Below are 24172 nucleotides of genomic sequence, written 5' to 3' on the forward strand. Positions count from 1 at the left end.
CAGATTACAACCTCTATAAGACTGAAATTTCAGATAAATAAATAATACATTTTCATATAAATCTTACACTCTACAAGCTTACTGATTAGTATTTTCTAAATTTGAATGAAAAAAAATCGCAACAATCGACTTATAAATTCGTATCGGGATTAATCGGTATCGAATCGAATCGTGACCTGTGAATCGTGATACGAATCGAATCGTCAGGTACTAGGCAATTCACACCCCTAGTATATAGGTCTTTCCTGAAAATGATCTGTCATTGTATTTGTGAGGACATTTTATTTATCAAAAGTACTAGTATTGGTACTACTCAAGAATTGAGTACTTGTACTGGTGTTGGTCTAAAAAAAAAAAAAAAAAAAAGTGGTATCCATCCATACATACCTGCACATTTTCCCTACTGATCAACCCATTGTCGAGTCATCGCTGTTGCCAGTCTGTTTCTCTTCCTTCTCCTGTTTCGGTGAATTTGGGATTCAACAAGCTGCCAACACTGTCTCAAGGCCATCCAAAACAAAGAAACAATAAATCTGTGGTTAGTCCCCATGACCCACTCCACAAGGCCAGCTGAGCATCCCACTCCCTGTCCACTCCACAGCATATGGAGGCAGAATGCTGCCAAGAGTGCAAATGGTGGCTTAGATCCATCTGAGCCCAAGTGTGACATGGCAGCACCTGAGGCACAGAGCTCCTCTAACCAAACTCTCCAACAATCAGACTAGGGCTGAGCTGAAGAGAAATTGCTGCAATTTAAGCTTTCGCTTCCTTCGAGCAACAGTGATAAGTGCTTCATCTTTTCTACCATCCAAAACAGCTCTCGTAGTAGAACGTTAAAAGTGGAATGACAATTGTATTGCATGTTAATTTTATAGTTATCTTTGATTTATTTTTCCAAGTCTCATAAAGGGAGAAAATTTGATTTGGAAATCATCATGTTTTTTTTCTCAACAGCTCGTTCCCTTTTTATTTATTTTTTTTGGTTTTGTAAATAAATGAACAGTGACTTGCTGTCTCTAATGTGTCTCCTCACAGTGCCACAGGGTAGACATTAGTGTCACTCGCGTTTGAATATGCATGTCATAAAAGGCACATCAATAACCAGAGATGTCTCAGTGTTCTCCATTATTATCATTCTTTAATGCTACGGGTGGCATGATTTAATGCCCCACACATTTGTCTCCTGACTGCCATTGCTTATCCACTGAGTTTCATTAGCATACAAAGCCCTGTTTTAGTAGTAGGGGGCTTGTGGTAGATAGCAGCCAGCCCATAAGCTCATCTTCCTAACCCCTTTTGTATGTGCTTCTTGCTGCCAGGGTTGAAGATGATGATTTTTGCTCCACGTTTAGGGAGCACATGTGCACTCACATTAAGCCATCCTACACTTTGGTTATAGAGCTAGAAGCTCACAATCCTTACCGCAGCGCTACATGGATGTCCCCAGATAGAAAATACACACGGCTCAAAGGCGTGGAAGTAGATACTGGGCAAAGGTAAAAAGTCATTCAGGCATCAGTGCTTACTCAGCTGAGTTTATGTTTATGTGAAAGAGATTGAGAATATCCACATAGGCAGTTCATTTTGGGGTTAGATCATTTCATGCCTTTCATGAAAGGACTAAAAGGCATCTCCTCCTACTCCATTTGGGATACTGCATGCCACGCTTGTCATGTGTTTGGGGGCTTGAGTGTAAACTTGCTGCCAGGCTTGGCCTGAAAAATGCATCCCTATGCAGGGAGATGTTGCCTTCAGCAGCATGGTGGTTGTCTGCCCTCATCCTTCCAACTATCCTGAGCGTCTCTCGGCCCTTCCAGCTTTCTGCTACCTAAATGGAGTGCATCTGCTGTGTTAGAAGGAGAGGCTAAAGCCATTTGCTGAGTATTCGTCTCTACTTTTCAATCTCCAAGAAGTCATGACATACACTAGTACAATTTGGACATGAACAGAGCTTTTATGAGTTTGTCTTTATGCACCACCACAATAAGTGAGGTACAAGTGCAGACTTTCAGCTTCAAAATGTTTCACAAAAGAACATAGTGTAGCATTCACCGTTTAGAAATTGCAACCATTGTATGCAGTGTATTCAATTTTCAGTAAATATAACGTAACCTTTGTTATGCACGGACAATGGGCGTCATCATCAGGTTGGCAATATCTCATCTGGGTCTCGCAAAAAACATCCAAGCAAACAGAACAGGAAAAGAATGCACATAACGAAGACGTAATTTTGAAAAATGTGGTATAATCAAAAATAAATATGGTGTGATGAAACATTTTGGTACTGTATTATTTATGCGGTATCATACAAACCGGATGATACTTCGTTTGTGTGACCTCAAATACCTCAACATTGGTTCAGATATATAAAAAAAAAAAAGCAAGTTACCTTTCAACACTTTTTTGGTGTTCAAAAATGACTTATCCCACCATGCCTGCAAGAAACATCTAAGTACACTTGCAAATCATTAAATCAAAAAAGCGGCAAAAATGGGGATTTCCCCCCAGTCATACCTAAAATGTAATGTGAAAATCCTATGGGCTATATGCCACGGAAGAGGCGGGACGTGATTTTGCACATCAGTTTATTTCCGCTCCGGGTTGCGAACGCGCAACCCAGGGTCACAAAGTCGGAAGCACAATTATTTTTGACGGAGCCCACACGTCGCAAACCGAACCGGAAACAAACTGTTGTGCAACAAACAGTCCCACCTCTTCTGAGGCATATACCCCATTTTTAACCAGCCACAGCTTTTAATTGATATGATGATGTCATCACACAAAAATGGTGTCATGAATATGGGTGTAATTTCTCCATTGTCACATACCTAAATATAGATGATTGTTCATACTTGTGGGTCTCACTGAGCTTAGTAAGTGAAAAAAAATCCTCTGTTGGATTGGGGTCAGGCCAATTACTTGCCCACTGAATGGACCCCCAATCTCTGCCTTAAAAAAAAATCATTTGAGCTCCTGAAAATTAAAGTACCATGGTCACATGGCATACTTGTGGGAATCATTTGAAATTACAGTTGAAAGTCTACACTTCAATCAGATCATGATTGTTTTAGTTCAAATTCATGTATGATGACTCGATCAGAAAAGCTCTGCCAATGTCAAAATTAAGGGGGAATTTCTCATCTTCAGATGTAAAGCCATCGAATATAATGTAGATAAGAATCTATCACATATGTCTTCAAGTGGAACTCATTTGTCCTCAATGATAAGAACTCAAAGAATGAAGGGCTCAAGGGCACATTTTAGAATTTTTATTATTGCCTTATTTGTGGAATAGTTTTGAAGACCACAGGGGGGAAATGACAAGGAGAATGCAAGGGTGATGCAGAAAAAAAGTTGACTATGAAACATAAGAATGCAGACCAGATAATTGGTTAAGAAGGGGGAATAATGGAAAGGTTAAAGTAATCTAGAAGGAACAGGCAACCACAAAGTGTTGAACATTCTCAGTCCAATTCAAATGTGCAAATAGGTATGTCACCAAGTTTACTACCAAGCACTTTGAGTGCTTCTTGTGGGATATGAGTGTTAATATGCTGAGCAATGTTGATGAAAATATCATAGGCCCTATTGTGTTACCAAGCTGAGAGAACACAGCTACACTATATAAAATGTAATAATATATTTTGCACATGTAGAACAAAAATAAACGCAATTACCAGACAAATCATCTTGCTAACGAGGAGGCGGCATCGTGTGGCGTAAAAACAGGAAGACAGACACTTGCATGCCTGCATCAGTCAGTACTGAATGTTGACGTCACTTCTCACACTCTTCACACCCAAATACAGTATGTGGCGCGCACACTCACGCAGAGGCTCCCCCCATGGCTAAAGCAGCTGTTTGCTTTAATAACTTACATTAGAGTAAGCACATCCCTGGAGGGTAGCAGTCTAAGATCAAGTTGAACGCTTCCATCTTACCATGTTAAAGCATTTGTAGCATCCTATATATCCATCACTGTGCAAACCCAACATTGGACATAAAGAAAATCTAGGTCACGTCAGATCTTATCACACGCTAATGCCGCAAAGTTATTCACAAGGTGAGTCTACAGAAATAGTTGTGGTGTGTTTTTGTGTGTTCTTGGTCTTAGCTGGAGTGCCCGCAGATAAGAGGGGCCTCTGTTTGGGTGGCTGCATAATGAGAACAACTCTAATAACAGCACTTAAACAGAATGGCACTCACTAGAAGAAAAAACTCCTCCAAGGCCAAACATAGTACTTTTAATTTGGAAAATGTTGAATGCAAATTAGGGCTGGGCAAGTACCAATATCAGGTATTGGTATACTGAGCCTTACTTCACGGTATCATTATCCATGGCATCAGTCGATACCAGTATCCGTTGACCTCTTGTGGCTGATCAGGAACTGGCAATTAGAGGAATAAAAAAATTGACATTGATGTCGTGAATTTTTTATGGAAAAACACTGTATCGGGATATGCAGGTCTTTCTTTAAAATTGTCATTGCTTTTTATGAGAAATTTTATGCATCAAAAGTACTCGTGGTATTGGTACTTTGTATCGGTATCAGTGATGACTCGAGAGTTGAGGACGGAAGAAAAGTTGGTTTTAAACATCCTTAATGCAATGATCAGTAAAAAATGTCATACTGCATCAATATAAATCTTGATATTGATTTCATTTTTCTCATCTTGACCCATAGAATCTTTTGTGGAACTTGTTTAAGCAACAGTAGTCATCATGTCCTTATCTAACTTCTTCTGCCAAGGTAATTGTTGAAATTGGTAAACTGAAAAGTACATCTGCACTATACACATTATGTATATACCGGTAGTATATTGCCATTGTTTTGCTTTGTTATTGTTTTTTTGTTTTGTTTTTTTTTCATTTTGTCAGTTGCACTTAACTGAAAATTACATCACATTTGCTCCGGGCTCAGGTAATGACCAATTACGGTGCATCTGTTTTCTGGAGCTGAGTCGTGACTGGTTGTTACCTCCCCCTGAGCAAATGTGATGTCATTTTCAGTCGACAAGCAAGTGATAAAATGGCCGGCATTCTGTCCCTTGAGACAGTCAAGTACAGCTCATTCAACGGTGAGTGGAGGCCCTATTGTGTGCGTGCATGCGCGTGTGTAAGTCAATGTTGGCAACGCTTAAGAATGTGTGGGTTGCTGGCTGCCTCCTAGATAAGGTGTCCTGGCTGGAATGCTCTGTGGCAACGTCTGCTACCCTGTTGTGCTCCAGGTAATAGCTGACATTTCTTCATTTGTGTACGTAATTGCTGATTTACACTGCCACTAATGACATGTGAAGTCAGATCCAGACTCTGTAATGGGTAAGGGAATCTAGCCAGAGGTGTCCAAACAGTTCACTCTTGTGCTCTGTCTTCCCCTGCATGCCTCCTCTTTCCCATTCTGTCTCTTCCACTCCTCTGTCACGGGCTGACATCCTCTCTAGATCCTTTATTTATGCACTCTTTCATCAGTATGGAGCTCTCCTGACAAAATGCCAAGTCATATTGTCACTAAAGATCAGAGATGAGTTTATCTCTGGCGCTGACTTCACTTTGGCTTTTTTATACGAAATGTATTTCACGGTCTTCTCGTTCATCCAGTCCCACCTTCGGATGACTTGTTACAGTCCCTTTGTACTGAGACAAACAAACATTTTAGAGATCAGTTGGCTGGAATGGAAAGCAGGCGCATGGAACTCGAGTCAATAGCTCAGCTGTGATAGACACTAAACAGTAACGTTCATGATCGTTTCTCCTTGCATTTAGGGAGGATTATGAATTTCTCAGCAAGAGCACAATATGTTTTGTTTAGGATTATGGATGGGATGAATATTTCCATATGAATTGTGTCCTAATCAACAGCATAATACAGTAAAGGCCATTAGAGCTTGCTGCCATCTTTCCATATCCGTTGTGGTTATGAGCTGGAGACAAAGAGATAGCCGGTGAGATCAGCCATTCATTATAACGTAAGACTCGAGCTATTTCCTGGAAATGAACACACACAATGGGATGTGATATATGGGATCCCCTCTTCCGTGTAAAAGCAATCTAAGTGTCCTTTATGATTTCATTCTAAATCCCTTGTCCTTGTCTGGTGCAACTAAACACATTGAGGCAAAATGACGGATGGTCTCGTGAGTGTGAAAAAAGCCGAGAGAGAATACTTTGTGTATCATCCACTGATGTACTTTGGAGGAAGGGTTTACTATTAATTATAGTAAAACAGATTTTTCCTTTGCATAGTACTTGGTTCCATTGGATGCGCATTGTTTTTTGTTATTGCGTGATGGCTCAAATAGTCCACTGCGGCTTGCCTTAGTTAAGCAGTTGCCTGATGTTGAAATACTGGTAGCTACTCAGTCCCTATCTGAGTCTTCAAGAGGTCACTTACTATCATCACAACATGACTTAAATAACAATAATAACATCAAAACCTTAATGTTTACTTACTGTCATGGTCATTTTTCAGTATTTGCAAATGTGTCTCATTAAGAACTTTTAGTTGCCTTTGCATATTTACATATTTATTTAATTGCCCGCTGTTACCATCGGTTCTGTTACAGTGCAACACTAACATGAAGCAAAAAAAGAAAAGAAAAAAAGAAAGAATCCATATATCTCCATGACAGCATGGCTCTTCTCGCTGCAATTTCATTTACTATAGCTGATATTATTCATGCTTCTCTGCGACATGTCTAGTAAATAATGAGGAGTAGACTCAAAATCTCTGTTTTTCTCTTTGTCAGTCTTTGAATTGCAAGGTCAAAGCTCAATTAGAACAGTTCGGGGGGGGGGGGGGGGGGCATCAGTTTTCTGAGGGCTCATTAGCAGGCTTGCAGCATGAAGTGAGGGTCACTGGATTATTTCATTACTTTTTCCTAAATCCACTTGATCCTACAGATCATGAAGAAAACACTCCACTGTGAAGACATGGGAGTGGGGTGGGGGGACATTTGTGTGGGAGATAACAAATGATGTACTTTGAGAAGGTCGAGAGGAAGAACACAGGAAAAAAAATGTGTGCAACGCTAATGTCTGGAGATGAAATGTACCGTTTTGTCAGGCACAGCTTGGAGCCAACGGCAGAGGTAAACTATTGTGTATATTCTGGAAAAGAAACATTATAAAGACAATTTACAGAAGGAATAAAATGCAGCTTAATAATTATTTCACCCTTTACCCATAAAACCCTGCAAAACTGTAAATATTTTGTAAATATATTGTAATTTTCACAATGCTTTCTTTGAACACTTCAATAATACAATAATTCAAGTAGCAATTGCTGTGCTGATTTTATCTGTGCACTCAAGCTGATGTAATTCACACAAGTTTTAAAGTTTTTGTTTTTTTCGTCTTCTCAAGGTTTGTTTTTGTCAGCCCCTCAGCGCGACAAACAACCTTCAAATCTCTGAACACACACACACACACACACACACACACACCAAGCACACATCTATGAACATTTGTTTCTGCGCATGTGTGTACTTGTGTTTTTATGCACACAGCCATTTATAGGATTAGCACTGATCAATAAATGCATCTGTAACAGGATTAAGACTGGAAAGATGGTGACATTCAAGGCATTATTTGGCACATCATTTTCACATTGTGTTGAGAAAGTCATGCTCTAGTTAGTATATTCTTAGAGATGAGGTTGATCTTTCCTATTTTGGGACAATTTTGTATTAAATTTCCCTTGGCAAGGATGTGTTAAGTCAAATTTAGTTAAAGGTGAGACAACTGCTGTCTTGTAACATGTATCTCCTTGTGCTGACATCTTGGGTGTGCTATTGGCAGTCGTTGAAAAAAATGTGAAATAGTTTAGTTTTAGATACAGAGACAAAGCAGAAGAAAATCGGTAGACTCCTTGATTTGAAAAAAAAAAACAAAAAAAACAAAAAAAAACTAGAGCTGCGAGCAGCTATAAAGGGCCCTCGCAACCCGTGCCACGTTGGGGTATTTGCACGTCGGGGTACTGGCACGTTAGGGTACTGTTTCATAAGAAACCGTCTAAATTGTAAATGTTTTGCCATGCTTTTTGTGTTTGTTCACATTGCTATGGAATGCTTTGTCGAGGTATTCGGCTGATAGGTATGCCTCCCAATATTCACACATCTAGCTGAATCATATAAAAAAAAAAATTCTTTGCAAACAATGCATCGCTACAGCAAAGGCGTGCCACGTTGGGGTACTTGCACGTCGGGGTACTGGCACGTTGGGGTACTGTCAAATAGGACAAGGACCATCTAAAATGTTTTTGACAAGCCTTGTTTGTGCAAAGTTTAATCAAAACGCAAAATATGGTGCGCAATTCCCAAAATAAATTCAAAATGGCGGACTTCCTTTTAGGTTTAGCATACGGCTACAGAATACTTTTTGTAGGTCTTAAGCTAATAGGTATGCCTCCCAGTTTTCACAAATCTAGGTCAAGTCATCTTTAGTTGTGTATCGCTTGAATCATACAATTGGAAATGCTCCATAAAAATGCATAGAGGGCGCTATTGAGCACAACGTTGGGTTACTTGCACGTCAGGGTACTGGCACGTTGGGGTACTGTTACATGGAACAAGGACCATTTAAAATGTTAGTTTTTTCCATGCCTTGTCTGTGCAAAGTTTAATGAAGAAGGCCAAAAATTATGTATAATTCCCAAAATAAAATCAAAATAGCGGACTTCCTCTTTGGTTTGGCAAATGGCTACATAATACTTTTTTGTAGGTCTAGCATAATCATACAATCGGAAATGCTTCATAAAAATGTCTAGAGGGCGCTATTTATTGCAAATTGCACAATAAATCTCTGAAAATTCATGTTCATGACAAGTCTGATGTGTTTGCAAAGTTTCATGAGTTTTCATGTGTATAAAAAAAAAAAAAAGCAGCACTTGACAACTGTTACATGGAACAAGGACCATTTAAAATGTTAGTTTTTTCCATGCCTTGTCTGTGCAAAGTTGAATGAAAAAGGCCAAAAATGATGTATAATTCCCAAAATAAAATCAAAATAGCGGACTTCCTCTTTGGTTTGGCAAATGGCTACATAATACTTTTTTGTAGGTCTAGCATAATCATACAATCGGAAATGCTTCATAAAAAGGTCTAGAGGGCGCTATTTATTGCAAATTGCACAATAAATCTCTGAAAATTCATGTTCATGACAAGTCTGATGTGTTTGCAAAGTTCCATGAGTTTTCATGTGTATAAAAAAAAAAAAAGCAGCACTTGACAAACAATGCATTGCTATGGCAACAGCGTGTTACAAAATAAAAAACTTTCGATTACTTTGCATCTTAAACATCTTAAGATGAAACACACCAAGTTTGAAGACAGTCGGATAAATTTTGTAGGAGGGGTTCGTTAAAATATGACCCCTGAAAGTTTTTCCTTGCCCGGTTGGAGGGTTAGATCAGGGGATGTCGCAACTTGTTTGTGGTTAAGTGCTACAGAAGTAAATGTGTCTTAACAACCTCATGATTGAATGTGTTTTCAATTCTCTAGGATGTGATTGGATTGTATCAATTAAATGTTCTTATAACTGATTCAGTGAGTAGTAAAAATAGTGTGTCAAGTATAATGACATGAAATATAAGGAATACAAAAAACAAAACAAGAACCCTCTAAATTACACATTTTGTTCCAGGCTTTATGTGCGTGCATAGTTTGAGTATACACCTAGGTTTAGGTCAGGAGTGTTCAAACCTTTTGCAAAGAGGGCCGGGTATGGTAAGGTGAAAATGTGTGGGGCCTAATCAACCATTTAGTTTAGCCTGACATAATTTTTTTACATGCATATGTAAATATATATATGTGGACAAATGTGTACATATGTCTACAAATTTTTGTAGCTCGAGCTGCTTCGTCCAACTGGGAACGCTGCATTAAGAAGGATTTTTTTTCCTTTGCCAACAGTGCATGCCACGACAACAGCGTGCGACGAAATAAAAAGCTTTCAATAACTTTTCATCGTCAACATCTTAAGATGAATCACACCAAGTTTGAAGATGATCGGATAAACTCTGTAGCAGGAGTTCGTTAAAATAAGACACCTATGAAATGGCCAAAAAAATGGCAACATGTTCCAAAGTAAATCAAAATGGCAGACTTCCTGTTATGTTTAGCATATGGTTCAAAAAGAGTTTTTTGTACCTCGAGGTCGTTACATATGTCTTCAAATTTTGGTCACTCTAGGTGAAACGTACAGCCGGAAATGCTTCATTAAGTAAAAATTTTGAAATGCAAAATTTGATGCCCTGCCTCTGGCGGACTTCCTGTTAGGTTTAGCATATGGCACCAACAGGCTTTTTTGTAGATCATAGTCTGTTACATATGTGTACCAATTTTCGTAGCTCTAGATTAAACGTATAACCGGCAATACTTCAGATGAAACATGCCAAAGAATGAAGACAATCTGATAAGTTTTGTAGAAAATATCAGGCCTATAAAAGGCCCCCAAAAAATGGCTACAAATAGCAAAGTAAATCAAAATGCCGGACTTCCTGTTTGGCTTAGCATATGGTTCTAAAAGACTTTTTTGTACATCGTGGGCTCTTATGTATGCCTCCAAATTATCATTGCGCTAGGTGAAAGGTACAACCGGGAATGCTTCGTTAAAGAGGAGTTTTTTAGCTCAAAAAGTGATGCCCGGCCCTTGCGGGACTTCCTGTTGGGTTTAGCACAAAGCAGCAAGAGACTTTTTTTGTACATCGTGGGCTGTTACATATGTCTACAAATTTTCGTAGCTCTAGCTGCTTCGTACAACTGAGAATTCTTCATTAAGAAGAATTTTTTTCCTTTGCAAACAAGTGCATGCCACGACAACAGCGTGCAGCGAAATAAAAAGCTTTCAATAACTTTTCATCTTCAACATCTTAAGATGAATCACACCAAGTTTGAAGATGATCGGATAAACTCTGTAAGAGGAGTTCGTTAAAATAGGACCCCTATGAAATGGCCAAAAAAATGGGAACACGTTCCAAAGTAAATCAAAATGGTGGACTTTCTGTTAGGTTTAGCATATGGTTCAAAAAGAGTTTTTTGTACCTTGAGGGCTGTTACATATGTCTTTAAATTTTGGTAACTCTAGGTGAAACGTACAGCCGGGAATGCTTCATTAAGTAAGAATTTTGAATCTCAAAATTTGATGCCCCGCCTCTGGCGGTCTTCCTGTTGGGTTTAGCATATGGCACCAACAGACTTTTTTGTAGGTCATAGTCTGTTACATATGTGTACCAATTTTCGTAGCTCTAGGTTAAACATACAACCGGCAATACTACGTTTAGTAAGAGTTTTGAAACTCTAAATTTGATGCCCCACCGCCGTCATATAGTATGTCGAAAACTTAAGATTTTTTACCATGGTGTTGTCCCAGGTCTTGAGATGGTACATCCCAAGTTTGAAGTCAATTGGATTAACCGTGTAGGAGAAGCAGGCAAAAGTATGACCCCTGTAAATGTGCAAAAATTGGCCAAAATTGGACATTTAAATACTCATATCTCACTTCCTGTCTATTTTAGGGTACACACATCAAAGAGGTTTTTGTTCATCTGGATGTGCTACAGGTGCCACACAATTTTCATAGCCGTCGGACAATCGTAGCGGGCCAGGGATCTGTTTAACCTATGTAGGTGGCGCTATGGAGCCATTTTTCTGTTATCACCTATGGCGACTTTAAAATATCAAATTTTTCGCCAGGCCTGACGTGTGTGTAAAGTTTGGTGAGTTTTCGTTCACGTTTAGTGTCTCAAAAATGTGATTGTTTGCGGAAAAGAATAATAACAAATAAAAAGAATAATAACTAGAGCTGCGAGCAGCTATAAAGGGCCCTCGCAACCCGGGCCACGTTGGGGTATTTGCACGTCGGGGTACTGGCATGTTGGGGTACTGTCAAATAGGAAACCATCTAAATTTTAAACGTTTTTTCCATGCTTTGTGTTTGTAAAGTTTCATGGAAAGGCCAAAAATGATGCACAATTCACAAAATAAAATCAAAATGGATTGGCACATGGCTATATAGAATACTTTTTGAATATATTAGGCATGCCTGCCAATATTCACACATCTAGCTGAATCATATAATCGGAAAGACTTCATAAAAATGTCTAGAGGGCGCTATTGAAGCATTTATTGCAAATTTAATAAGAAATCTCTAAAATATTCAAGCTGATGACAAGCCTGATGTGTGTGTAAAGTTTCATGAGTTTTTGCACATGTTTAGACCAAAACAAAAAAGCAGCATTTTACTTGGCAAACAATGCATCGCCATGACAACGGCGTGCGACAAAATAAATAACTTTCGATAACTTTGCATCTTAAACATCTTAAGATGAAACATACCAAGTTTGAAGACAGTCGGATAAATTTTGTAGGAGGGGTTCGTTAAAATATGACCCCTGAAAAAGGCCACAAAAAATGGCAACAAATCCCATCATAAATCAAAATGGCGGACTTCCTGTTTGGTTTAGCACATGGTTCCAAGAGACTTTTTTGTACATCGTGGGCTCTTATGTATGCCTGCAAATTATCATCGCGCTAGGTGAAACGTACAACCGGGAATGCTTCGTTAAAGAGGAGTTTTCTAGCTCAAAATGTGATGCCCGGCCCCTGGGGGACTTCCTGTTGGGTTTAGCACATGGCACCAAGAGACTTTTTTGTACATTGTGGGCTGTTACATATGTCTACAAATTTTTGTAGCTCTTGCTATTTCGTACAACTGGGAATGCTTCATTAAGAAGGATTTTTTTCCTTTGCAAAAAGTGCATGCCACGATAACAGCGTGTGACGAAATAAAAGACTTTCAATAACTTTTCATTTTCAACATCTTAAGATGAATCACACCAAGTTTGAAGATGATCGGATAAACTCTGTAGGAGGAGTTTGTTAAAATATGACCCCTATGAAATGGGCAAAAAAAATGGCAACACATTCCAAAGTAAATCAAAATGGCGGACGTCCTGTTAGGTTTAGCATATGGTTCAAAAAGAGTTTTTTGTACCTCGAGGGCTGTTATATACCTCTACAAATTTTGGTAACTCTAGGTGAAACGTACAGCCGGGTATGCTTTGTTAAAGAGGAGTTTTTTTTAGCTCAAAATGTGATGCCCGGCCCCTGGGGGACTTCCTGTTGGGTTTAGCACAGGGCACCAAGAGACTTTTTTGTACATCTTGGGCTGTTACATATGTCTACAAATTTTCGTAGCTCTAGCTGCTTCGTACAACTGGCAATGCTTCTTTAAGGATATTTTTTTTCCTTTGCAAACAGTGCATGCCATGACAACAGCGTGCGACGAAATACAAAGCTTTCAATAACTTTTCATCTTCAACATCTTAAGATGAATCACACCAAGTTTGAAGATGATCGGATAAACACTGTAGGAGGAGTTCGTTAAAATAAGGCCCCAATGAAATGGCCAAAAAAATGGCAACACGTTCCAAAATAAATCAAAATGGTGGACTTCCTGTTAGGTTTAGCATATGGTTCAAAACGAGTTTTTTGTAGGTCATAGTCTGTTACATATGTGTACCAATTTTCGTAGCTCTAGATTAAACGTACAACCGGCAATGCCTCGTGAAGTAAGAATTTTTAAACTCTAAATTTGATGCGCCGCCGCCGTCATATATTATATCAAAAACTTTTCATTTTTCACAATGATGTTGTCCCAGGTGTTGAGATGGTCCATCCCAAGTTTGAAGTCAATCGGGTTAACCGTGTAGGAGAAGCGGGCAAAAGTATGACCCCTGTAAATGTGCAAAAATTGGCAAAAATTGGACATTTAAATACTCATACCTCACTTTCTGTCTATTTTAGGGTACACACTTCAAAGAGGTTTTTGTTCATTGGGATGTGCTACAGGTGCCACACAATTTTCATAGCCGTCGGACAATCGTAGCGGGACAGGGATCCGTTTAACCTATGTAGGGGGCGCTAAGGAACCATTTTTCTGTTATCATGTATGGCGACTTTAAAATATCAAATTTTTCGCCAGGCCTGATGTGCGTGTAAAGTTTGGTGAGTTTTTGGTCACGTTTAGTGTCTCAAAAATGCGATTGTTTGCGGAGAAGAATAATAATAAGAATAATAATAAGAAGAATTCCTACAAAAACAATAGGGCCTCGCAGCGGCACCGCCGCCGCCGCTGCTCGGGCCCTAATAAGAATTCCTTGAAAAACAATAGGGACCTCGCAGCGGTCGCTGCTCGGGCCCTAAAAACAGTTTTGGATTGGACTTTTAAGTGCCTCTCAGCAGAGAAGTGATGCTTCAAGATTGAAAAACTTCCAGTACTCGAACATGTTCTGTGTGACAACAGTGGGATATTTGCACAGTAAGGACTAGTTTCTTAAAAGGTCATATTGTCAAGACTGAGAGCGAGAGCGAGAGCGAGAGCGAGAGAGAGAGAGAGAGAGAGAGAGAAAGAAAGAATCTTACCTAACTTGACCTTTAATGTCCTAACATTGTCTCCATTTATTACTACAACAGAGCCAGTTCGTTTCACCATGCGTTTTGGGTCATCTACATGTTGGTGGGCAGGGAAGACAGTGTTCAACATATGCTTGTGTGAGAGCCTTGCAGATTTTTTTTCTTTTTTTTTCTGCGCTCTCAACTGGCATCCTGCCCAGGAATGATACAAAATCGAGGACTAACCAGGCAACTGCAGCCAAGGGTGATAAGTAAGGTTAACTCCATGTGTGCAGTTCAGTGACCAGGCAAAAAAAGAGAATGCGGGAGGACACCACAACTGTCCAGTAAAAACAAACAATTACCAAAGGACCTCTGCGTCTCGAGAAGCATTTATCTACAAACACTGTTGTAAGTGGAGATCTTTTCGGCACCTGCTTTGCATCACAATTATTTATATGATATAATAGGGTATTATAAGTCGCGAGAGAGAGAATTCACCGGGAATTGGCACCATTATGACTTCTGCTGAGCTTCTGCATTTGTCTTTAATGTTGTGTTTTTATTCCCAATGGGCTCTAATTAAGGCAAAGTCCAAAGTTGTCATTGAGCCCAGTCTTCTGTTGGCTGAGACCCCCCAAATGAGAAAGAATCTTGGCCAAGAATTGGAAAGGGAAACAAAAATAATTTGCCAAGATATTCAAGGTGTTTTCTTTATTTAGTGGTTTTATACTTTTATGACATTGACAGAATATTACTTTTAGAGAATAAATAAACATATATCCAGTCAGTCATAGTTAATAATGAACATCAGCCATTCATAATACTATTGAGGTGTGAGAGGTCTAGGGTTCAAATCTCAGATTAGCCTCCACATGTGGCTCTCTCACTCAATTCAGTTTTTGTACAGGTTGAAAGGCGAGTGCTACAGACATGAATTAAACAAAACTGAGAACAAGAGTGAAGGCTGTAACTTTCTTATCTAAATACTAATGGGTTCAATTATCAAGATCTTTAAAACCTCTGATCTCAACCCCAAAACCACAGAACCCCTGAGTAAAAGGGTAAAATTTCAAAGGTTGTTTGGCAATTTACAAGACAGACATGATCTGAAATTAGAAGTATTTTTCATAAAGTACAAATACTTTTGGGTAGTGTTATATTGGCAGCATGGGGAACAGTATCAGAGTTCAAAGCTCTTACACCACTGGCATGTAAATTATGGCCAGAGGCATCACTTTCGGCAATAAAAGAAAAAGGTTCAAGGGAGGGTTAAAAAAGGGAGATGAGCAGTCGTGAAAGGGGGTGTTTTTATGTCGAAACGCTCTAGACTGCTGTGTTGGATGTGGCAAAGTGCACCAGGGGAGAGTAGGAGTGCTGGGATTGACTAACCTGAGATTAGAGACACCTGAACCTCGGCATCAAGCCTCTCCTGTGATCTGCTGACGACTTCTCTGTTCATTCTCTGATTCCCCGTCAATGTACAATTGACAAGATTGCCCCCGTCCAGCCTGGGTGCGTTGATGATGGCAATGATTATTGACACCAGTGCTGCAAAGAGGAGTTGAACTTCTGGCCACACTGACTCAAAAGTGTCATCAGCAAGTTGCCATTGATACTCGGAGTGTCATAAAAATGTATAGTGTATACAGACTTGGAAATTTATTTAAATATTGTAATTTTTTGTGTGATATCTGTTAACCCTGAAACAAACATGAAGTACCATGCAAAAATGATGTGGTGGGCGAAAGCCCAGATGATACATAGATCTGTTTTTAAACTGTTTATCCTGTTATTGGTTTAATTACAGTATTTTCTGCACTATAAGGCGCACCTCATTATAAGGTGCACCTTCAATGAATGACATGTTTTAAAAATGTTCCATATATAAGGCGCTACAGTAGAGGCTGGGGTTACGTTATGCATCTATTAGATGGTGCTGCGCTAAAGGGAATGTCAACAAAACAGTCAGATAGGTCAGTCAAACTTTATTAATAGTTTACAAACCAGCTTTCTGACAACTCCATTCACTCCCAAAATGAATAAACAGCTGTTTTATTATTTTCTCTGAGGTAAAGTATTAGTATTAGCTAGCGATCCAAGATGGCGCGGTCTTCTGCGCATGTGCGTCACCGATCGTGCAGGGTCACCGATAGCGTCTTGACAGCGAGACCTGTTGCGGATCAATATGGATCCATATATAAGGCACACCTGATTATAAGGCGCAATCAGCTTTTGAAAAAATTGAAGGCTTTTTTAGGTGCGCCTTATAGTGCGGAAAATACGGTAATCTCATGATTTGTGAGCGGTGAAGTGCTGCTGGACAGATTAACAGTCAATCACACCACTAAGGTTAAATATAAACTGTCAAGTTACATTTTCTCCGTCGATCTTATTTGTATATAGCTTTTCATATTGTTCATATATAATTATTCTATCCCAACTATCTAGCATGATCTTTTCACTTACCTAAAGTGATCTGCATGCCCACAACGACAACCATGACAACACCAAATGAAATGTTTTTATTTATTATCAATAAAGCTCTGTATTGATATATTTCCTTATCGATGTTTATTTTTGAAGAAGGTTGACGGAAAATAGCAGGACGGTTGCAGTCGCGGTCTGGTCTAAGGTCACAGTGCAAAATATATGACCTGCCTCGCATGTTGGATCCCGTGTAGGCTTGGTTTATGGTCACACAAATCATATATATGAGCAAAAAAACTCTTACCTGCACTTGTTTTTGACTGTGGGAAGAATCTAGAGTAATTGGAGAAAGCACTGGGTGACATTCAGAACTTTCCTGCTGTGAGCCAACAGGACTGATGGCCATTACTCATCCACTCTACTGGTCCACAGGGTTTACTTCATTTTTTTTAAGTTCCAAACAACTAAAAATGCTATTCCTCTGTTTATGAACTAAATTGGTTTTACTTTTGTGCCAAGAGGATGATTTATATCTTTTGAAGCTATACTAAGGATGATGAGTTGATTTCCATTTACCTAAAGTCATTTGATAAACGACTGTTTAGAAAACGGAATTGCAAATTGTTGAACTTTTTTTTTTCAATTAGTTTCTAGGCCCTTTGCCCACATTATTCTGGCAAACGTTTTTCTCTCATTACCCTCCCATTTATATTACTGTCCTAAGTCACCCTAAATCCTATGACTACTGTGCCTCACACAACTGTGCACTTTTACGGCATTTACTAATGTACTGTAAATGGCATAAAATATGTCAAGCTTAGTCCTCTGCCAGCTCTTGCTTTTACATCATTTTTACACCATTTTTGAATCCCCCATTTATTTATTTGAAGGCAGATGTGATTTTATGTCCTCTGCTTGGCTGTAAAGTGCTACTTTGGAATGCAAATGAAGCTTTGATTGAGAGATTTCCATGAAAGGGGTGTTGTGTACGAGGTGACAGAGAGTGTAGAAGCACGTCCAAGGCGGCTGGGGACGTCGGGTATTTGTGGCGGAGGGGGGTGTGCTGCGCTCTGGGCTGTCTGGAGCTTGATGATGTACTGCTGTAAAAGTGGAAGTCTAGGAGAGGAACAGAGGATATGCTGCTGTGCTTTTAACTGAAGACTCGTCCGTGATGTACAGACTGTGCAGGCAGTCAATTTCATCCGGTGCACTTGCCTATTATAAAAATCACATACCCGGTTGAAAACGCACAATAGTTCCCGCTCGTTTTCAGCGCTTAAGAGACATTTCGTAGACCTCTCTTGAAAATCATTTAAGGACAAATCCCAAAGAAAGGCATTTGGGGGATTCGGATGAAATTAGAGCAGTTATTGCCTGCTTATGGCCTCATATGCACTTAAAAGTAGACTGTATACTTAGCTCTCTGCTGGCATGTATGATGGTTTCTCACAAACTGAAATGGATCTCTTTATTTGTGTCTTTGATTGTGTCCTTTTAGCAGAGGTGTGCCATAATGCACCAGTAGTTCTGACCTGTGGCTCTTATTTTATGTCAGTGCTATCTTCCTCACCTCTGAATAATGCCTCATTCGAACAACATTGCACCGTCTGACAGGTACTGAGGGAGCCTTCCTCATCACTGTACACATTTGACTAATGCGACAGATAGGCCTGTACAATGGGCTAAAAATCTGGGCAAATTCAACATTTATAATCTTCACCATCACCTACCTATTTTATGGGGGAAGCTGCTGACAGTTTATAACAGACTAACCAGACAGGTGTTAAGTTAAATAGTCCCCCAATGGCACAAGTGGGATTGTTAAATAGCTATCAATTTTTCTTTTTTTCCTTTACCCGAACGTGGAATCATTGAAAGAAATGCAACCTACTGATAGAGTTATCAGACTCTTGATGTTGAACCAAGGTTGATTTGGCAGACACTAGAGGAAAAATATGAACGTTGGAGGTCTCACATTGAATCCCTCCATCATCCTTTGAAAATGACACAACGGCTAAATAACCCTCCCCTGAGCTGTTACCTCAGAAAGCCGTGACTCCTTCAGTGCAGCAGCATTTGTGAGGTGGTGGTAATATGCCTAATAAATACACGATGGCTCTGAGCGGATAGATTTTTCAAGAGTCTGAACAAGTATTGATGCGCCGCAATGACTTTACACCAAAGAAGAATTTATGCAAAGCCGTTTATGTTTTCTAACAAGTTGAAACAATGTCTGCTGCATCTTATTGCGAAATGCACTGACAAGCCACAATTGTATATTAAAGAAGATATAATCCGATATGTGATCTGCTTTAAATGTGCAAATAATAATGTTCAGTTGTGATTTGTTGTGACTTGTTCATGTGTCTGGTTGAGGTAACCAAAATATTAGACACAGTTCTCATTGTGGTTCACTTTTCCGCAACTGCAAACTACAGCTGCAATGACAAACACATGTATTCTATATTGTGCTAGTTGTCAAACTTAAAATGATTCTATCACCCATAAGGGGTTAATTTATCACCTTTTTTACTTTAACCATTTTGACTTTTGTTGCAGCGGAACCCCGAGTTAAGATCTTTTTACGAACAATTTGAGTTTCACAGGACATTTTTATAGAAAAAAATGTTGATAGCGTGAGACAATCAAGAGTCTATAAAAAATGACCAAAAGAAATGTGCAGCTAATTTAGATCTTTTAAATGGCAATATGATGTCCCAATGGCCCACTTGATTAATTTCATTTTGGACAGAAAAATAACTTGCCATTAATTGGTATGCCAAAATCAAACAATGAAATATAAAAGGTGGGGGGGGTCTACTTGTAACTTTTTTGTGTGGCTGGAATGGATTGATTGAATTTCTATTTATTCCAATGGGAAATACTACCTTGAATTATGAACGTACAACGTTACAACCAGGATCACGGAACCATTTCAGTTTGTAACTTGATGGTCCGCTGTATTTTGACATAGATATTATTAATACATAGTAAAAGATGGACAGACAACATTAAGCACTTGCACACACTGCTAAAAATGAGAAAGATACAAATACTACTAAATCCTTAATTCGAAAGTTGTCAAATCCAAGTTTGTATATCCCCTGAAATAACATTAACACCTGCAATAGCGAGCACCTGCTTTAGAATGTGCACACAAAAACATTGTAATTCCACATTGACAGTACAAAAATGAAATGTAATCTTAGCTCACTTGACAATAGATAAGTCACACATCATATCTGTTACGTTTACATGCATTAAAGGTAAAGGCACTTTGTGTAATGGCCATGGCTGGGCGCTGTCACTTGTGATTTAACCTGGCACTTTGGCGGTGGCGAGCCGCTCCTCCAAATCAAGGCTAAGTGGTGGATTCATCAGTGGCCTGTCGAGATGAAACACTCGCCCGGCGGGGTCAGGGAGATGAGGCCCTGATTGGGACAAATATGTCTCCCACTGGTGTCAGCTCTCATTCACCGGTCTGTGCGCCATCTGAAAGAAAGACAAATGTTTTGATTAGGGGTCTCTTTCAATGTCACAGCAGCCCACAATGAAGAATGAGACAAGGCTGTCTCTGAGGGAAGCAAATAGTTGAGGAGGATGAGAGGCAAATGGATGTCTCCACTGTAGGGGGGGTGTCGAATGGGGATTTTACAGTGAGTCACAGAAAGCTCTGCAAAAGCCTCGCTGTTAATGGCGCCACATTCCTTCTCGGAGGAACATTTCAATTTGGTGTTTATTATGCGGCGATGAACTTTTTTTTTTTTTTTTCCCATAGTCAGTCATTTGTATGGCAGATAGTGACAGATGTTAACATTCTAACAGGGCACAAGCCTTTTTATTTACCTGCGTGCTGCACTGCTACACTGACTCACTACTTAATGTATGATTTTATTGATGTGTTTTATTATTAACAATATATCTAAGTGTCTTTTTTTGTTTCTCTTTTGAGATGTTTTCTAGCAGATAATAAGAAGACAATTAATCATCCCAAGTGGATAGTTTGAATTCTAGTCCAAGCGTTTTGCAGTTGCAAAGTGGTTCTTAACCTGGGTACAATCGAACCCCAGGGGTTCAGCGAGTCAGTGTTAGGGGTTTTGCGGTGCACACGTCGCCAATCCTTGCACGCCGTCGATGGCGGGGCGTAGCTCGCTTGTGATTGGTCCGTTCGATGGCGTAATCGGCTTTTTTTTTTTTTTTTTTTTTTTTTTTCTCTCTCACCGCCCCCTCGCCCAGGCAAATCGACTTCCTGCTCGGAGACCACGGCTGTACATGTGGATATGTGCCTGGGACGAGAGGTGGAAAACAACAGCAACAACAAAAAACTGTGTTTGTTAAGCGCGTGGCTGTTGTGTTTTGGCGAGTTTACGGCCGACACCGGTGCAAATTGGCAATAAATAATTGCCAGCCACGGTGATGAGCCGACTCTCCCCTTGGCTTTGTTTCGTGTTTCTGAATTAAATTGAACTTCCTGAATTTGTCATAAAATGCAGAGGAATCTCCACTCTGTGGCGTCCCAGCCGTAGCGACAGCCCGACTTGGAGTGAAACCACAGCAGTGATGTGTATTGCGCACAAGTTGGAAGGCAAACGCACGAGCAGAGCTCCGCCGTAACGTCTCCGCGTGAGCCTCAAGCAGAATTATACTGAGGCCTTAAGTTATTTCACTCTTCCCGTGGTGCCCATCTATTCATCCATTAAACCTAAACCACACCATTGCCCAATAGGAAAAACACATGAATCCACTTTATCACAGTTTGTAGGCAAGTTTATTTATTTCTATAACAACAAGGATATGCTAGAGTGTCTGTATGCTAGATGTAATATGAAACCTCTCAATGCACTTTGATCCATACTATTCTTTATTTCCCATTCAAGGAATCTCAACGATGCACAAATTCACCTTCTGTACCAGTGAGGTCTTATAGGAAAATGTTTCACGCTACATGTCCCGTTGGACTGAATGCCTTTCCATTTTTGCACCATTTCAACCTCCTGAGACTTTTTCAAATGCTTTTCATTCCTGAATGAACATGATCAATCCAATTGGCCTCATTTTAAAAGCTCCTCGAGATCTTCATCCTCACAAACAAGTCTTCCTTGCAAATCATCAGGTGCCTAGGTGCTCGGTAAACACTTGAGTGTTTGCTCTTAGCCCACACGGCAAACAAACGCTGCCACAAACACTCCAGCGGCAGAGGCAATGAAGAGGTGTAAGTTGACAAAGAAAGAGAGTAATGATAGAGCTGAAAAACAGAAGGGACCTTTCCTATTCAATCAGAAGCAATCTCCCAAGCTCCTTCTCCTCTCTTCGGCCCTCCCTCATTTCTCATTTGCATCCCTTTTATGTCCCCGCTTGGCATTATGCAAAAACGAACGCCTAAAAAAAGTACTCCGGTTCTGAGGAGTGGTTTCATTTCCCTGCACTTTTTTAATCAATACCTACCAAGAGAGGCGGGTTACGTGGTTTCCATTTACGCCAAATATAACGTATGAGCAGCTCCCTATGAACTGTAGTTACTGTGGAGACAAGAGATGCGGCTTTATAACAGTAATTACAATCAACGGTGTGACATTATTGTGTTGCACAATGATCACATAAGCCCGGCGAAGCGACTACTTTCTATCCAGCTTTACGACCTTAAACATGGATGCCCTTCATGCAAAGACAGAAAAATTTGTTTGTTTTATGCTCTTATTTGAATACTCCATTTCAATGGATGCCTTGATGACCTTTTGGACCAGGATCCAATGATGCGGCCTGGAAAAATGCAGCCGGAAGAGATGTAATAATCCATTTGTGGCCCATGATATTCCAGTCTCTGATGTCCATGAAATCTCACTTCCTCTGGCCGTGTAGCTAATGATAAAGTGTGTGCCTCGGAGGCCCTCCTGCTGTTGCCATTTGTAATTTATAGAAGTCATCATCTGAGGTGATTCATCTTGATTGTGCCTTGGCAACTGTCATGCACCACTAATGCACAGTGTGAGAAATGGAATGAATACGTCTTGCAGCCGCAGCCATGTTTGTCTTCCCATCTTCATGAATTTGCATTGCCGCTGACACATTTTGCTCCTAATGACAGGCGTCATATTCCAGATAGGCGTATTGTATTATCACTGTGCATTCAATGTGTGTTTTACAAGGGGATGGGCAGAATGGAAGGATTTGAACACAATGATTTGGAAGATAAAGTCACTACAAAACATGTCTCCTCTAATGTGAGCGATAGGGCCTCATGAATTATTCATAATTATTAGCCATTGTTGTTGCCAGCTACACTGAGGAGCTCACATTTTGATATTAATGAGTGTAACAAAAATCTAGTTTCACTGAAAGATTGGGCCTTGTTCCATATCACAGTTTATCCTGAAAGCTTGGCCAAAGGCAGACTGGAAAGTTTTCAAGTCCAGCTACAGATAAAATTGAATTGAATTTTTAAAAATAATAATAATAACCATGAAGCAAGTCAAATATGTTCTTTGGCAAAAATTTGAAACTTTGTCAGTGCTGCATCTCTTCTCTTGGCAGGTTGAGATTCGCCTCTGGTCCTGCGTATATTTTATTACTTTCCATGTTGATGGCAGTTTCTGTACTTTGTCTGGCTCAAGCATTTCCCAATGCAAATTAGGCTTCCTTTGTGTACAGTACTTGCACTCCTCATGCTTTTGCAATGTCGGCAAAGATATCTTCATTTGTGAGATGCCACTTTCATCAAGCAGAATTATTGACTGCTTTTACATCAGCTTAAACATCAGAGCCACACTGCTTGTGTCATAGTTTCTGTTTTTCATGTGCACTTTTTGAGATCATATGTGCTCTCTAGAAAGGTGCACACTGGAGGATCTAACTTTGAGCACAAATTTGATTAACAATTTTTGGTAAATTGGCAAATTTAATGGAGCTTTTTTTGAGACGCCAACATATAACGTTTAGTAACTACTGTTTTAACATTTTACATAGACACATCCATCCATCTGTTTTCTTTTACTTATCGTGTTCAGGATAGCAGCAGGGCCTATCACAGATGATCTCAGGTGAAAAGCAGACTACACCCAGGACTGCTCCAGTCAATCATGACACTGACAGGCATTCATTCACATTCACAATGTCACAGAGTGGAAACCGAAACCATGTTGCATGTATAGAAGTCAGGCGGCTGAAGGTGAAACATAAAATCAATAAAATGTGTCTGCTCACCAGTTGTGGCAAAAAAAATATTACTGACAAATTTTAACCGTTAACTTCTATTTTTCTTGTTTCTCTGTTCTCATGTTATTTTTCTATTAAAACCATTTGTTGAGCCTGGTCATTCAAGTGACAGAAAAAGCCCCCAAAAAAATGTATTTAA

The 24172-nt window shown here is 39.7% G+C and overlaps 1 protein-coding gene across 9 annotated transcripts in view; it reads left to right on the forward strand.

Moving 5' to 3' along the window:
• Positions 1-24172, forward strand: part of kirrel3b (kirre like nephrin family adhesion molecule 3b) — a 181643-nt gene that overhangs the window by 78632 nt on the left and 78839 nt on the right. The window contains exons 1-2 of one of the 9 annotated variants that reach the window (XM_077540833.1): positions 5012-5079; positions 5172-5229. The exons of the other annotated variants lie outside the window; for them this stretch is intronic. The gene's annotated coding sequence lies outside the window, so the exon portion shown is untranslated. Of the gene's footprint in view, positions 1-5011; positions 5080-5171; positions 5230-24172 lie in introns of those variants that run through there. 9 annotated transcript variants of the gene reach the window in all.

Source organism: Festucalex cinctus, chromosome 13 (genome assembly GCF_051991245.1).
Source record: "Festucalex cinctus isolate MCC-2025b chromosome 13, RoL_Fcin_1.0, whole genome shotgun sequence".
NCBI lineage: Eukaryota > Metazoa > Chordata > Actinopteri > Syngnathiformes > Syngnathidae > Festucalex > Festucalex cinctus.